The 11,709-nt window shown below is 34.4% G+C and overlaps 1 non-coding gene across 1 annotated transcript; it reads right to left on the reverse strand.

Moving 5' to 3' along the window:
- Window positions 1-5,745: 5,745 nt before the first annotated feature.
- TRNAS-GCU (transfer RNA serine (anticodon GCU)) lies at window positions 5,746-5,827 on the reverse strand. The gene has a single exon. It is a non-coding gene; the product is annotated as a tRNA-Ser (tRNA).
- Window positions 5,828-11,709: the final 5,882 nt, after the last annotated feature.

The following is an 11,709-nucleotide window of genomic DNA, read 5'->3' on the forward strand; positions in this document are numbered from 1 at the left end:
TATGAGACTGTCAGTTACAAGCTTAAGACCAACTAAGGGTGGTCTAAAGATATTAAATTCAATATTCGGGTTAAGCAAGGGTGTCACCTATCCCCTACCCTTTTTTACATTTACATTGATAAGCTAGAGGAGAGTCTAGAAACTGTAGGTTGCAAGGGAACCGAGCTTGCTGGTATAATCATTACTCTTCTCCTTTATGCTGATGATGTTGTTCTTCTTGCAAAAATCAATGATGACCTAGACAAGCAGCTTAAGACTCTTCATGTTTACTGCTCCAAGATGGGTGTGACAGTTAATACCAACAAGACTAATGTCATGATCATCAAATCCAAAAAGATCACCCATGGTAGTTTCATCTATGATAACCATTACTTAGAGCACATTTCTTTTTATAAATATTTGGGTATTGACTTTCCTCATCAACTCAACTATAATTATAGCATCGAGAAAAGGATTATTGGAGGTTGGAAAGCTTATTATGAGCTTAAAAACAATTGTAAGGCAGTTGCTATTTTGCATTTGGAGTAAAAAAATGTTTCTCCTTGAGACTCTTGTCACCCATGTTGTCTTATATAGGTGTGAAGTTTGGGGTTGCAGTGTATCCAGAGAGTCCTGGAGAAATATTGAGATGATTGAAAAGAAATTCATAACCTACAACCTCAAGATCAAGGAAATAGTCCGTATCCTATCCTCTTGATCGAAGTTGGCATGTCCCCCATTGAAAGTATGGTTATGTTTAGATATATGATGTATAAGAAGAATCTTTACAACATGGAATCCAAGAGGTTCCCAAAAATTTCTTCTAACTTTAGTCAAAACCCCCACCTTCGCCTTAAGCACGGGTGGCGTAAGGATGCTCGTTCTTGGCTCAACCATGGGGGGATTAAGGAGAAGATCATCATGGGAATCAAGGATAGTGTCAAAGATAGTATTACCTCCAATTTTAAGGACAAGTTGTGGGATGATAATGAGATGGAGGGTAAAAGGAAGTTAAGATACTATAAGGAGGTGATCAACCCCACCATTGATAACCAGAATTATCTCTTTGTGTTGACCAGCACTAAGAAAAAAATGAACAACGCTATGATAAGAACTAATTCTCATGAGCTTGGAAGTGAAACTGAACAGTGGTCTACTCCAAAGATTCCCTGGGACAATAGAATTTGTCATATTTGTGATACTAAGAAGGTGGAAGATGAAAAACACTTCCTTTTAGATTTCCCAACTCTTACTCACATCCGCTCTCAATTCCCCAACATCTAGCACACTTCCAATCTTTTTGAATTATTAAGCCAGCCCAACTATAGTGATCTTGGAGCCCTTCTTTCCCTTCTTTTTAATTATAGAAACAAAAATTTAATAATCACAATTAGATTCGTTTTCTTTTCTTGAAATCTGATGGACCACATTAGTCTTAGTGGACGTTAATCATCATCATCATCACAGTAAAATTTATTAACAGTTATTATATTATTAAAACAAATAAAATTTATTATATATAAATAAAGTAATATTTTTAATAATAATTGATTTTAAATTTATAAAATTAATATTATATTAGCATAAAGATAAATAAATATTAAAATATTATCAGAAAAATATTTTTTATAATTAATTAAATGTATTATAATATTTATATTTTTTTAATAATTAAAATTAAAATGGCATATCATAATCATAATTTAATTAAAAAATTAATAATACTAAATTTGTTTATAATACTAACACACGCACATATATATATATATATATATATATATATTGAATTAAGAACATTAAAAAAATCCAATTATTTTATCATTTTATTGAGTAATTTTTTTTTTCAAGTTGTTTGTGATCTTCTAAGTTTGATGTGTGGCTTGAGGAGTGGCTATCTAGGGTCATCTAAGTCACTAATGGATCACTAACCCTTAAGTGACTAGATGTTTTAGTATGTTTCATCCCCTAACACAGAGCACAACCACCCCCTAAAGATTGACTAACAAAACCCATCATCAACTCATTGTACTAATGAAATTTGACATTTAATAAATATTTATTATTATTATTATTTAATTTAATTTAATTTTAGTAAATGAATACATCTTTATTTATAATAATTATAAACATTTATCAAAAGAAGACGAGGTAGAATCCATTCATACCGATGAATGCTCTATGCTTTTGAGAATGGCGACTTTGACATTATTTCTCATCTCCAGCACGACGGGCACCCTAGCCATGTGGTTGACCGTATTGTGAATGTTGCAACCCTTTCGGGGCTCATACAAGACAAAGGAAACCCACTTTACACTCTCCTTTGGCTTTCACTGAATGGGGGCGGAGGGATTCATGTTGTCGGGTCTCCTAGTCTGCAGAGATGCATATGGGTCTCCTAGTCTGCATATATATACGGAAAGTGATTGTTTAATTCACAGTTTGGCGTATCCTCGCTGGTAAAGTTCAGAAGGACAACATTATATATATTACGCTTACTTGTGTGGTATTATGGGTATAATGCAAAATTTATTGAATTAAGAACAATTTAAAAAAGAAAAGTTTAAAAACAATTAAGATTATTAAAAACATATATTAGCTTATAGTGTATGTGTTTTTTTTAAATTGATTTTATAAATAAGTATGCTAATGTGGGGAAGGTTTAAGAATTGTAATGAAAAACATGAAAAACACTTTTAATTATATATTTAAATAGAAATAATTAGAATTGATATGGTATGAATTTCCATCATTTAAAAATTACTAAAAAAAATAATAATAAATAAATAAATGTATTAATTCAGATCATCAATTATATATGAAAAAAATTCATGGCAGATATAAATTGAGATTTTATATATAATTTTATTGGTGTTGGAGAGATACATTATAATTTGAATTACAAGGCAGAAGAAAGTTTAGTAGTTTAATTTTTTGTTTTGGGTTAAAATATGATTTGTTAGCATAAAAAAATAATTCTATAATGTGAATAAACACTTAAAAGAATCAAAAAAAATTAATACCCAATAAATCATACCTCCGGCCATTAATGCTAGCTCACACTTTGATATCAAATAAAAGCAAAATTGTACACCAATTTATTGTTGTACCAGATAATGGAAACGCTGAAATAAAACTCCTCGAACCTCCAACATCAACTGCCTTTGAAAAAACTCCAACAATTACCTCTCGAAGCTTTGAACCCTCAATATACAAGTTTCTTCTCTCTGCTGGCTTGGCTCTATTAAAACCGGTAGTCTTGAAGCAAAACACTAATGGTTTGAGCCTACATGGGAAGGAGGAAGGTCGGCGGACTGAGGGATGGTCTCCTGGTGTCGAAAACTCCTTGGAAAAGTGGAGAGCCGACGTATCAACTCGACAACCGAAAATAGCCAACAGTGGTGAACATTGGAAGGGTTACAGGCCCTCCATCGCCAAGAGTATATGCAGAGACGAACCTTACCAAAACAGACAGTGCAAAAATACAATGGATTTGACTACTTAAAGACACGAGGCCATTCACCCTCTGCAGATTTTTTCTTTTACCCAGTGGCACTTTCAAGCTTTGTTCATTTTAATTTGAGGGTGTAAGACTAAAGGGGATTGAGCTAGTGAGCTTGGGGATCAAATAGAGGTATTTATAGCCAAGCTTCCATCAAGCTTCTATTGGCTATGTGTCAAGTGTTCCACAGATCATGGTAGAGAACTGCAGGAATAATGGACCACTCCATAAGCTTCCAACAAGAAATTAATTTAACTGTAGTTGATTTCCATAATTTAAGAAAATAACTGTAGTTGGTTTCCATAATTTAAAGAAACAGTGGCAAACTGTTACCCCTAATAAATCAGCTACAATTAAGAGCTAACATGATTATCACATTAAAACATTTTAAAAAGGCAAATATAAACAACCTTGTTACTGTAAATATTTTATTATAATAAAATTGTAATAAAACATTATAATATTGTGTTACTTTTGCTTTAGTTATAATGTGATTATCACATTAAAACATTTTCAATAAGCAATTTTATTATCAAGTTATTCAATTTGATAATTCTTCACATAGTCATGGATTTAAAAAATCCTTATAAATTAAAATAAATTATAAACTATATTCACCAATATGATATAGCTTAAATTTTTCGAATATTGTGTTTAAATTTCTATGGTTTGTTGCTAGCATGCACGCTATGAAGATTAGGGTTTTTTATACCTCTCACTCTAACACACTCTTGGCTAACTTGAAAGAATTGAAACCAGAGGTAGAGAGACTGTAGTATTTCAGGAAATACGAAGTGTCACGCATTGTGTGCGTATGCATTGTAATGGAATATTATTTTTAGGGTTTGTGAAGTGTATATATATCTATATATATCATGATGAAGAAGAAAATGGTTAATATTTGTATTTGAGTTAATTTTCCATGTTTTTTCAAAAAAAAATATCAATTTATATTTTTTCCTAAAATGATTCCTTCAAATTTTATTGTACAGTATTATTTTATCTTAAAAATGGTCAAAATCTCATATTGACTAATATAAAAGTATTAGAAATCTAAATATTTCTGCAAAAATATATCAGCGAGCAATTTACAATTTGCATATTAGGGACTAGTAAAATTCACCGAAAATCTAAACTTTAAGATAAAGTCTCATCCTTAACATTTTCTGAGATACATAACTGTTGGGGGCATCTTAGCATGTTCTTGGACTTTGCAGAATTTTCTCCTCCGATTATGGAGGTAGATGGCTGTTGGGGACATCTTTGCATGTTCTTGGACTCTGCAGAAGAGTGTTGACGTTGGTATGTATTGGCATATTGTTGTTTTGTTGTTTGGGCATCTTTTGAGTCTTCTTGGATTTTAGAGAAGAGTGTTGACTTGGTATGTGTTTACAACGCCATTGTTCAAAGAAGTCAAAAATTTATAAAAAAAAAATAATAATAATAATAATTTAGGTTGAAGTTAGATTTTGTGAATATTGAAGAATTTGGGTCAAGCTGCCATTTTTTTAATCTCTGTAAATTCCAGAATATTCTTCAATAATAATACAAATATTACGCTTTCAATATTATTTACTTTATTTTTTTAAATACAAAGATTCAAGTAATGAAGAATTAATTATTAAATGCTTATACCCTCATACCTCATGTCATCATGGTCTTTTGGCGTCCATTAGCCACTTGCTTAAGTCGCTGATAACTTTTACAATCTTTGAAAATAGAATGAAAAACAAACCAGCATGAAAACAATGCAATACAATCCACAGTAATTTGAGTTTGCATTTTCATTGTAATTAGAATGAGCTTTCCTCCACTGTTCTTGATTAACAGAGTCCAGTAACAACAGCGGAATAGCGGGCGTTCTATTTGAACAATTGACTACAGCATTCGATTTGAAAGAAAACAGAAGGCCATTATTGCACCTGCGGGAATCGAACCCCGGTCTATGGCTTGGCTAGCATTTTATTTGAATAATTAACAGCGTGCCATTATTGCATCTGCGGGAATCGAACCCCGGTCTATTGCTTGGCTAGCATTTTATTTGAATAATTAACAGCGTTGTGTTTGAAACAAAACGACGAAGGCAATTATCCTAACCGTTGGACTACGATCGCCTCTTGGAAGGCAATAATCCTCGGTGAGTAGTAAGATTGACCTACTAAATTTATCATTGCTAAGTCTGCCACGAAAATTTTACAAAAGAAATTGATAGAACTAATTTCTATGAAATCATGTCGGCGAACGGAATTTTAACAAACTGAAAAGAACGTCGCCTGAGAGATTCGAACTCTCGCGGGGAAACCCCATGTACTTAGCAGGCACACGCCTTAACCACTCGGCCAAAGCGACATTGGATTCTCGAATTCAGAATATTCCCATGAAGTGTTTAAACATGATTATATATTCAAATTTAATCATTGTGTATCATTTGCTTCATAATTTTCTTTGGTTGAAAATAAATAAAATAGGCAGTTCCCCCCACGAGGACAAAACCTATGTACTTTTTAGCGGCAAGCCAATAACCCTGGGGCTAGTTATTTTAACTTAATTATTATAATTTACATGGAAAGGAAAATTATTAAAAAAAAAAAATTTAATGGTTTAGTGTTATTATTCGACATTTTAAGTTTTTTTATTAAAACTTTAGAATTAAATTAATGAAATTGTGATTTTCGATTGTTTAAAATATTTATTTATTTATTATATAAATAGATTTAATACATTCTTAAAAAGCGCTTCAAAGCATTTGAATTGTGCATATTACACTCTAATTTATAATTTTAAAATGTAGATAAAAAAAATTTAAAAATCCAAAATATAAAATACTTAAATTACTACTTATTGGCACAAGATTGTAAAACAAAAAATCTAATTTTATAAGGAAAACTGTTCACGATGAACCACACTAGTTGGTTCGAAACGCGTCGACAAATGTTATTCTATGTGATTTTCGCAGAATCTTTCTTAACTGTTCACTAATCTATAATTGCTAAATATCAAAATATAAAAATTATCATGCTAACCTTTTCATCATTGTGAGGAAAGTATAAAAACTCTAATTTACTTTGTCAAAGTGGACATTTTGTTGTCCAATTTCTTTAATTGCAATTGATGTTAAGGAGAATTTCTTAGTATCTCACTTCTTTCTACCAAGACCTTATTTATGATGGTCTTAATCTACTAACAAAGATCAATCTTTCTACCAAAACCTTACAAAGATTAATCTTTCTACCAAAATATTATCTATGATGGTCTTAATCTACCAACAAAGATCAATGGTTTGAATGTATTGAGTTTGTGGTGGAGTGTTGTGTGGGCTTTTTATACATTCTTTTGATTTTTAAATTAAACTTCAAAATAACATGATCGGGGTGTGAGCCAGTGGTTGGGATAGTCTGGGTATAGTAATGGTATGTACCTCTAAGACATGTACTTCCGCCCCCCACACGCTCAAGGAGATGGGTGCGACGACCCTTAGCATGAGTGCATGCAAGGGTGGTGGGAAAGGTGGCCGGGAAGGAGGTGAGGTAGGACGTAAAGGAGAATACGGCAAGCAAGAGGGCGAAGTTGGAGTTTTGGCTTACGAAAGAAGGAGGTGTTGCAAAGGAATGGGAAGGCGATGACTTTTTCAACTCCAAGCTTGGAAACGACCTACATCTATATACGAGTATGTTTTTTGGCCTTTCTCCTCCATTGCAATGATGTCCTACTTGGGGTTTTGCTAGTGGGAGAGGGGGGACAGTAGGAAGATCAATTGGGGGGTTGAGAATTGTTGGTGGCAATGGGGTAGGAAACTGGTAGCAATTGCTTGGTTCTGTGTTTATATCTTGCGTCTGTCGGGTATTTCCTATGGCCTTTGTTGTGTTGACCCTATGTCGTCTGGTTTGGAGAACCCAGGTTCTGTTAACCGAGGTTGGTGGGAGTTGGTCGTAGAAGGCACATGAGCAATGGCAATGAGATGGATGCTAGCGGAAGGGGGGAGCAGTCAACACGGTGCATAGGAGGCAGGCCATGCTACTGCAGCCAAAGCACTTGCTGGGATAATGGGCATCCCCACTAGGATTATGGAAATGCCAAGGACTTAGAGTGGAAAGATGAGTATGAAAAAGAGAGTGGCAACGCTAAAATTTCTTGGGCAAAGGGGGAAGGGTTACCAATATTTGCGTGGAAATCTGATGGAGTGAGGGTGGGCTCGCGCGTTTGGCTTTGGAAAGGGGTGGCTTACCTGACTGTGACTGGAAGGTATTGGGTATGGAGGAGGGGAGTGACAGAGGGTTGTTGGAGGCAAACCCCCTCTGGGGACTGTTCTCTCGGCCATCTTGGCTCTAACTCCGATAGGGAAAGGATTGAGGAGGAGCACGGTGTGGTTTATCTCATCGAAAATGAAATTCAAGGAAGGAACCAAATTATATTAAATTGTTTTAGATTAACAAATTGTCGCTGTGAACAAGTCTCAGGAATTTATGATATGGCTCGGCCTGCAAGAGGTCGTGGATGAGGAAGGAGGGGACAGGCCCCTAGGAAGGATAAGGAGCCAAGTACGTCAGAGCCCCGCAGGGGAAGAAAGTCAGTAGAACACCTTATCACTGAAGTTGTTGAGGCCTACCGTGAGGGTACTGATGAGGGAATTCAGAAGTTGTTAGAAGAGTGGGAAGAGGAAATAAAGCAGGGCAGTGAGACAAAGGAGGATATGGAAAATTGGAGGACCTTAGTCCTGGACCCGGGCAACACCAGAGGAAGAATCACGCAGTTCAAGTAGACCTTATATCTCTATTGGTTAATGAAGAGCCTGTTGGGCAAATCCATGGAACAAATCTCAAAGGGCATGGTGGTCTCATTACAAGGCATGTTGAGCTACAAGCAAGCCCTGCAAAAAAATTCAATTCCAGCTCCATAAGCAAGACATCAGGTTGGAAAGAATTGAAAGACACATTCCATGCATCCTAGAACTGTCTGAGATGCCTGGATCAACAGTTAAGGACCCGACACCTGTGGAATCGACCTCGAAGGAGTAGAAGGGCTAGTCATTTCCCTATGTTTACTTTTGTTTTATATGCGGATAGCTTTTAATTTTCTTCATGCAAGTATATGTATAGCTAGAAATATAGAATATGGACATGAAACAGAGACATATATAGCTTGGTTAGAGAGATTAAAACTCTATTGTTTTTTTATGGCTTACAATGCAGATAGGTGGCCAACAGACTTGGTTTCCCTCCAGGGCAAGTTGAGGCCACCTAGCCAATCTATGTGGTGTAAATTTGCCTATGTTTGAATAGAAAATGAAATGGTCCTGCCAAGCTTAACAAAAAAATAAATAAACTTCAAAATATTAACTTGTCCTGACGATGAACCACACTGGTTGGTTCGAAACGCGTCGACAAAAGATTGGTTATGTGATTTTGCCGAAGATTATCTAAACAATGCTATGATCACAGAAGTCTAAATTCCTTATTAAATTTTAATTATATAAATAAAATTTCTTTAAAATATGTAGGTAATAAAATATGAATTCTAATATTTTAATAATTATTTTTTAATGATAAAAAAATTTGTTTTGAGAATATATTTATTGAAATATAAATGTAAATATTTAATTATGTTTTTATGTGTATTTGTGTTTATTTTGGAATAAGAATTCAAAATATTAATTTAATTATCAATAATTATTACCTCAATCGTAAGGATTTAACCTTGACATCATATTCATGAAATATTTTTAGTAATAGTCATAGATAAAGAGGGTTTGGGTTTCTTTTAAAATTAGTTGTCATTTTTTCTTTTCAATTTAATTTTTTTAAAAAGTCATTGTTTACAAACTTCAAATTCAAATTCAATTTAGTTTTATTTATGGCATTATATTCTCATTGCTTATTGATACCTTATTATGTTTTTCCCTTCTATATATATATATATATATATAAACAATAATAATAAAAGTATAATTTAGTTAATTTTTATGATTTTTTAAAGGCATAGTCTAACTTATACACGAAATGACCTTTTTCGATATATGTTTTCTTGTTAATTTTAATCAAAATCCAACAGAGATTTTTAAAACTTGAGTTTAAATTGTTTAATCGTATAATTCGAGTGCCTTAGAGATTTTCAGGGTGATAAATCCATTTATGCATTTAAAAATGTATTTTAAACAACAAAAAATCACATTCTTGCTTGAAATTGTATCACCGGATTTTGGTGAATTCCATTGAAAAAAGCTAGCCTACGCCTTTTTTAATATTGATAATGTGAGATATATTATGAGGTATGTGTCTTGAAACTTACTATAGATTGATGATTATCATTATTTATCAATCATTTAATTTACATAGTTGTACTAGTAATAATTTCTTAAAATGTGTAGCTTGAGTCAGTTTAATCATTAAAAGCTTATACTTCCTCATAAAAGATCATAAGTTCAATTTCAAAAATAATAAAATATGTAGAGCTCCTTGAAATTTAACATATTATATATGTTAATTTCTACACTTAACTAAATTATATACCAGTCTAGATACATCTTAACTTTGGATCTACCAAGGGTTGAGAGAGATCAAATCTATTAATATAGAGTGAAAAGAGATTTGATCCCTCTTGGCTCTATAACATCCTCCTCCCACATCTACCCAAGCAACCGGCCAACCGGGGTAAACAAGTGACAATAGGACGTTATGATATGATTCGACCTCCCAAGTTACATTAAGGAAGTGGAACCGATGAAAACACACCATACAGACCTTCAACATCAGCATTAGGACCCTCAAGAACCATCCCAACCTTTCTACCAACCAACCCCTGGGTCCCACTAAGATTTTGGACCACTTGACCTATGGATGCTCCCATGTTATGGTCATGCCAGTGTCCAGGAGGCTTTGGACGCTCCCACAAGCCTACATGCCTGCGTCCAGGGACTATTTCTAGCAGACCTGTGCCGTAGTCCGGGGAATTGAAGGAACTTTTCAAGCCTAGAATTTTTCCATTACCCAGAACTTGTTGTAACTTCCGAAATCCATTAAACACATGATGACAAGACTAATAAACCAAAACTAACTCGAGGGCTAGGCATGACCATCCCCAACCGACACTGACATTCTGTCAAACACTAGGCATCTAATGTAATCTGCATGTTTAAATAACAAATCTAAGCATAGGGGTCTCATACTTATCTAAGATTTGCTATGAATCATTGTTTCATTTTCACATTAGTTGCAGTTTCATCCATTAAGCCATTGACACATTGTTCATTCATTTACAAGTAGAAACATGATGATCTCCATACATAGCCACTGTCATAATGCATATTCATAACCAGCATAATAACAACAGAATTACCAAGGAAACATCAGCCATATAATCCACATATAAACCAGTATAATACGCATGAGACAACAAGGAGAAATAACCTCATATTAATGATGCAAAAGTCAGCCCAGTATGGGACTACCACGTTCCACCTGACCATAAAATGGCTAATCCAAATATCTCTTTAGCCATTCACCTTCGTACGATATTCCAAGCATGAATGTGGGATCTCATAGAACACATCAATCCAAAACCATCCAGGGCTTCCAGATGCCATCCAACTCAACTCATCAAACAGTGATTCCACCTCACGGTCAAAAATCACAAAAACATCATCAGATTGGTCTCTATCCAAGCCTTCTAGTGCTCCAGAGTGTTTATCCAACCAAGACTTAACTCAACCCACAACGTTTGTCAGGCTTCTAGAGCGTTTGTCCAACCAGGGATTCTAGGACTAGTAACTCAACCCACTAAGGGCTTCTAGAGCATTTTTGCAACCAAGGCTTCCAGGACTAGTAACTCAACCCAAGCTAAGGAAACATGAGAACCAACCAAAACAAAACAAGGAAATAAATCTACAATCACCATGGCTATCCAGGAAATGGCAAGGCTAGGCAGTCCACTGTCAATCTAGGAAATCCTTCATGACAGTGATAGATCATGACCAATAAACCACATGCATATGTCATGCATGCCAAAACTAGTGAGGAAAACATACATGCAATTGGGTACCTGCAAGCCAAATTTGTTGTAGTTGTTGATCTTGATGTCCTTTTGTGCCTTCTTGCTCTTCCTTTTCCTTCTTGCTCCAAAATCTAAGTATGCCACATTCTTCAAGAGTACTCCAAGAAAACAATAACTATCCAAGAGTATGAGAGAGAGAGAATAATGAGAGAGCTCCAAAACTAAACTGACAAAATTTTGTGTAT

This window comes from Pinus tabuliformis, chromosome 2_2 (genome assembly GCF_031772625.1).
Source record: "Pinus tabuliformis cultivar Carrire ecotype Pingquan chromosome 2_2, CPIR1, whole genome shotgun sequence".
Taxonomy (NCBI): Eukaryota; Viridiplantae; Streptophyta; class Pinopsida; order Pinales; family Pinaceae; genus Pinus; species Pinus tabuliformis.